Below are 6,620 nucleotides of genomic sequence, written 5' to 3'. Positions count from 1 at the left end.
ACAGTAGAATGAGAAACCTGCATATCAGAAAGAAGTCAGCGAAGCCACACAAGCTCCTGAGTAGTAGCAGGAAGAGCACGATACCCAACCTTAGTACTAAAACGAGCAATAAGAGTTTGTTTTTTACTACACCAAGCAATGAAAGAGTCACCCAAGAAGAAGTAGAATCTTGTAGTAGAACGGCGATCAGTAAAATCCCCTGCCCAATCAGTATCAGAAAATGCATGTAACTGCAGGAAAGAGTGAGCGGAGTAGTGAAGACCATGAAACATAGTGCCTCTGAGATATCGTAAAATGCGAACTAGAGCATCATAGTGCGGAGAGCGAGGAGCGGCCATGAACTGACTAACAATGTGAACAACATAAGCAATGTCTGGACGAGTAACCATGAGATAAACAAGACTGCCAACTAGTTGACGATATAAAGTAGCATCAGACAACAAGTGACCATCAAGAGTTATAAGACGAGTCTGAGGATTAACGGGAGTAGAGGCAGTCTTGCAATCAGTAAGACCAACACGAGTCAAGAGATTAGAAGTATACTTGGCTTGGGAGAGAAAGTAACCAGACAGATCATGAGAGATTTCCAAGCCGAGAAAATAGTTGAGAAGACCCAAATCCTTTATCTCAAACTGACGGCTGAGAAATTGTTTGAGACTAGAGATACCCACTGTGTCATCCCCAGTGATGATCATATCATTCACATAGAGAAGAAGAAGAATAGTACCACGCTCTGTCTTACGAATAAAAAGGGCAAAATCATAGGCACTGGAGGAGAATCCAAAACCACGAATGGTGGAGCTAAACTTGGCGAACCATGCACGAGGAGCTTGTTTCAAACCATACAAAGAATGTGAAGTTTACAAACTTTGGAGGGTGGCGCAGAGGAACCATGTGGAGGTTGCATATAAACTTCCGCAGTGAGATCGCCATTGAGAAATGCATTCGTCACATCCATCTGACAAATTTTTCAATGGCGAGCAACAACAACGGCAAGTAAGCTACGGACAGAAGTCAAACGGACAACAGGAGCAAAGATTTCTTCATAGTCAATCCCATATTCTTGAGTAAACCCCCGGGCAACAAGACGTGCTTTGTAACGCTCAATAGAACCATCAGAATTAGTCTTGAGCTTGTAAACCCATTTGCAACTGACAATACTTTTGCCAAGAAGAAGATTAACCACATCCCAATTATAAGTTTTATCAAAAGCCTATAGTTCATCAGTCATAGCTTGCTTCCAAAGAGGGTTAAAAAAAGTCTCTTGATAGGAAGTAGGTTCATGAGAGAAAAATGCAGTAGAACCAACAATGAAATCACGAAAAAGGACAAAAGGTTGTGTTACCCGAGTAGAATGATGAAGAGGTACCTCAGAAGCAGAGCCAGGAGGTAGAGCAGGAGCCTTAGGATGGGCCGAAAGCAACATGACAGGACTAGGAGTAGGACTAGGAGTAGGATCAATGAGTAGAACATTAGTAGGACTAGGAGACGGAGCAGGATCCTCAGGATGGGCTGGAGGCAGCAGGGCAGAAGTAGTGTCTGTATCAAGCTCATCAAACAATAGAGGGGGATCTGTGAAGAATGTAGTGAGAGGAGCGGACAGATGAAACTTAGATATAGAAGAGAACATCTTGTCTTCCCAAAATACCACATGACGAGAGACACGAAGACGTTGATGTCACGACCCAAACCCGCTCCTATGGGTTTAGCACCGTAACCGGCCAGTAATCCGTGATTACCGAAGGCCTGCTTAACAGTAAATGCAGTAATACAGAGTACAGGGAGCTGGCGGAAGCCAAAACAGTAATAAAAGATGTCCAATGAGCTGTGACAGTCTGTATACAAAAAGACTTTTTCGAACATATTCACATTCATAAGCAAAATATATATACACCATATGTACAATATCCAGGTTAGGGACCAAATCCCAAATTAGCACAGTACAGTACAAGTCTTAAACAGTATTACAAAACAGAGACGGAATGATGAAACTGAGACACCCTAAATCAGCCTTGGCTTAAAACGACTTGGAACCTTGCAGTGCGGCACAACGGTTGGCTTGACAAAATGAGAGCTAATCCGACGCCCCTAGCTCCGGTCCGGTGCCTGGACACCTACATATAAATATAAACAGTAAGCTAAAGCCCAGTGAATAACAGTTGTGTAAAGAGGTTAAGAATAAATGTCTTTTCAGTAATTAAACAGTCGTATCAGTCATTTAGAAATCATAGCAGTCATATGTGGTACATCCAATAGCAAAACAGTACAGTAGGTCTTAACAGATCGAACAGTCAGTTGATGGCCATCATAATAGTAAACAGTAGCGGTTCCAAACATGGGAACCGACAGAGATCTCTGTAATAGTAGCAGTAACAGTACAGTAATAGTAGATTGCTATGGATGCCACAAATTCAGTTTACAAATAGGACAAACATTCATTCAGTAAGAAATATCATTTCAGAAAGCAGTACAGTAGATCATTCAGAAAATATTCATGATTGAACATATCTTTACAACATTGTTACTCACAGAGCACTGGACTATAGGCAGCTAATGAGCGTCCTCGGATGTCAACCCTACACAGTTACAGAACGAACACACATTAAGTTACACACTTGGGAATCAACAACTTAGTCCCTAACTTGACTCGGTGTGGTTCTACATCAATAACCTCATTAAGATGCCTTAAACTAGGCCTAGGAATGCTTAGGATGAAATGAGGATGCAAAGATGTACTTTAAAACACTTTTCAAAATTTGCTGAAGCAGGGGTCCACGCTCGAGCGGACATGTAGACAAAGGAGCTCCGCTCGAGCGTGACTTTCCCCGCTCGAGCGGACTGCAAACTCATGCAAAAGTACTGGATGCATGCAATTCACGCTCGATGGGCGCTCGACCTCCGCTCGAGCGTGAGACATAAGTCCTCGCTCGAGCGTGCATTCCCTCGCTCGAGCGGACTGTAAACACATGAAAGGTACTGGATACACGCATTTCACGCTCGAACGTTACTTTCCCCGCTCGAGCGGGATGCATGTACTTAGAGTGTACGCTCGAGCGTGGGTCCAAAATCTGGAATTTCCAGATTGAACCTCCAAGCTCAAATTCAACATTTAAAGCATCAAATTTGATTCTTTTGGGCCAATTTTCTGAAAAACACTTTAAAACTCATAATATGACGTGTTTCAAAGATCAATTTGCAAAATCAAAGCCCAAAGGTAGTTCAATTAAACACAAATCCAAACAAAACTTCATGAACATAATAGATATGTAACATGCAAGTGTTCAATTGAAATCAAAGCTCCAAATACATGGTCAAATAACTCAATCCTTCCAAAAAAATGATGAATTCATGAACTATAATCAAAATATGAACATGCATGCAGTAAATTTCATGGAAAGACCTCAAAACTCAAGAATGTGTACATGCATGCATGAATGAATTTCTACTCAATTCAAGACTTTAATTTAATTCTTGACCTTAAGCTCCTATTCCTCCATGAATCATGCAAGAAATGACTTAAATTCACAATCAAGAACATGAATTCCTTACCTAGGTCTTGAATTCAAAGTCTACAAGCTCAATTTTGAAAAATCCTTTCAATTCCTTCTAATTCTCCAAGTTAATCTCTTGTTGAAACCAATTCTCCTATCTCACTCTCTCACTCTCATGGTTTTGGTCTCAAAATGGCTGAAGAAGGTGCCAAACATATATGAATTAAGCCTCAAGATGTTTTGTGGAAGTGACCCACTAAGTGGCAAAAGAGAAAATAAAGCCAACTAATGTAATTTAACATTATTTAATCTAGTTTAATCATACCAAATCACATTTCAATTAAATCTACCATAAAATCACATAAATTCCAATTAGCATAAAATACCAGTCAATTTCTGAGTCGGTCCCGATAAGACCTTCAATTCGCAGTTCAAAGTTAAAACATGAACAGATCATTTAATGACTAACAGATAGAAATGAAATTAAACAACACACTCATGCGTTTAGTTCAGAATTTCAGTCTGTTCAATTACGTATCATACTCAATCAGAGATTAGCACTAATCAGAGGTGAGGGTTGTCACAGTTGAAAAATAAGATCCCAACAACGATAGCCTTTATGTTCAATCTCATACCTCAAGAAGCAACACAGACGGGCTCGAGGTTCTAATTTGGAATGCTTATATAGTGTAAGGAGGACAAAACAAGTACATCCAAACACACGAAGACGAGAATAGACAGGAGGTTGGCCATATAAGCGCTCATATAGGGTATGATTGTTGATGGTAGGAAAAGGAACACGATTGATAGTAGAGGCAGCTGTGAGAATGACTTCTCTACAAAAGCGCTCAGGACAAGAAGAGGAAATTAAAATAGCACGGACAGTATCTAAAAGATGACAATGTTTACGCTCAGCACGACCGTTTTGTTGGGAGGTACCAGGACAAGAATAGTGAGAAAGTGTGCCATTTTGACGAAGTAATCTCAAAAAATTTGTTTCTTTGTATTCTTGGGCATTATCAGCACGGAAAACTTTGATGGTGGAAGAAAACTGAGTTTTGACCATTTGTGAGAAATCAAAGTATATTTGTGGTAACTCAGAGCGAGACTTCATAAGAAGTAACCAGGTAAAACGAGTGAAATCATCTACAAAAATGACAAAGTATTTAGATCCCCCCATGGTGGTATTAGGAGCCGGTCCCCAAACATCAGAATGTATGAGATCAAAAGGTGCATGAGACATAGAGATACTAGATGGAAATAGTAAAGCAAATTATTTTGCTAGTTGACAAGATAGACAATCTACTTTATTATTTGGAACAAGACCTAAATGACCATTGGAAACTAGAGATTGTAAACGACCAAAGGAAACATGGCCTAATCGAGAATGCCATAAGGCAAGAGGAGAACTAGGAGTAGTAGGAGCAGCAGTCTGGATAGTGGAAGGACTGGAGGAGGGAATGGGAAGGTAGATGAGCTCATACAAACAGCCATGTCTACGACCGATCCCAAGAGTCTATCCCGTCTTCGGATCCTGCATAATACAACTAGTTGGAGAAAAGAGAACAGTGAGGCCAAGATCACAGAGTTGGCCAATTGAAATAAGATTAAGCGTAAGATTGGGGATCAGATAAGTGTGGGGTAGAGAAACAGTAGAGGTGGAAATATGACCTATATGACTAACATGCATTAGAGAGCCATTAGCAATGTGAATAACAGGTAACGTAGAAGAAGATGTAATAGAGGAGAAAAGTGTAGGGTCAGAGGTCATATGGTTGTAACAAGCGGAATCAAAATACCAAGAAGAGGTACCTGGAGTAACTGAAACGACAGTAGAGGGTGTACCAGAGGTAGAAATAACCTTTTTGACAATAGCTTCAATGTCTTGAAGAATGTAAAGTGGTGACAGGGTAACAACGGATGATGAACCAGAAGATGATGAACCAGAAGCAACTTTAATAGATGCAAGACGTGCTAAAGACTGATCTCGACTGTATATTGTGGACGGTCCAGAATAACGATCGTGCTGAGGATAACTGTCTGAACAAGCCATGAAGTGATTAAATAATGAATCACAAAGAAGAACTAGTGATGATGGAGTAGATCTAGATAAAACAGAGTGCACCAGTGAATTCGAAACGTTGAAAATAGCCGGGAAAGAAGTGAAATTGCCAAAAATAGGCAAAATTAAGAGAAGGGCTAGTGATGATGTCAACAGGGGCATAGATGATGTCAGCAAAAGACGCAGCGCACGTTAGCAGAACGGAGACATGTCGTAGGATAACAGAGATGGTGTGTGGTTCACGGTAGCAGGACGGCGCACGAAGGGCTGATGTCAGGTTGACATGAGCGGCAACTGAAAGGCGCGTGAGGGCGCGTCTGGTGGTATTTGGCAACGGGCCTAGTGGCGTTGAAACAGGGAGAGAATTTCGAGCATGAAGATGAAAATTTTGTAAAAGTTTGGTCAACAACGATGACGAAACAGTGTTGCTGAGCAAATAATGGTGTAATCTGGAACCTTGTGCTCTGTGCTTTGATAATGCCACTGTGTACGGGCAATAAGCAAGAGAAAAGAGGAGCTAGGATTTAAGACCTGCGCTCTGATACCATGTTGAAATGGTTGAAAGAGATATGAGAATTATGTATCTGTATTATATTGAATGAATTGAATACAATAGGAGAGCCTGTATTTAAAGGCTGTCTACAAACCTAGATAAGTATAGAAAGAGATAGAGATAGAAAGAGATAAAGATACAAGGAGATAGAGACAGAGATAAACTATATCTATAATACAAGGAGATAAATATAAATCTAAATCTATAAATCTAAATCTAATATATACATTAACAAAAAGGAATTGGAGAGAGGGGGCAAGGGTGGCTGCCGATGGTGTCAACCGAATGTGTTAGTATATGATGGTAGGGCTTAGGATTATTTGGTAATTACATTTAAGGGTATAATAGTATTTAAAAATATATGTAATGTAGATGTTCAACCAACATTTTAAGATGCATTTAGAGCGACCTTCCTACTATAATCTAAGGATTTTTGAAATATTCTGGTTACTGGGCTTTGGTTATGTGAGATAGCAATGATGAAATTGCATTCATTGGGTTAGGCCGGTCCAGT

The sequence above is a fragment of the Camellia sinensis genome, chromosome 4 (assembly GCF_055761805.1).
Source record: "Camellia sinensis isolate YWXY chromosome 4, ASM5576180v1, whole genome shotgun sequence".
Taxonomy (NCBI): Eukaryota; Viridiplantae; Streptophyta; class Magnoliopsida; order Ericales; family Theaceae; genus Camellia; species Camellia sinensis.
Note: the sequence above shows the minus strand (reverse complement) of the source record.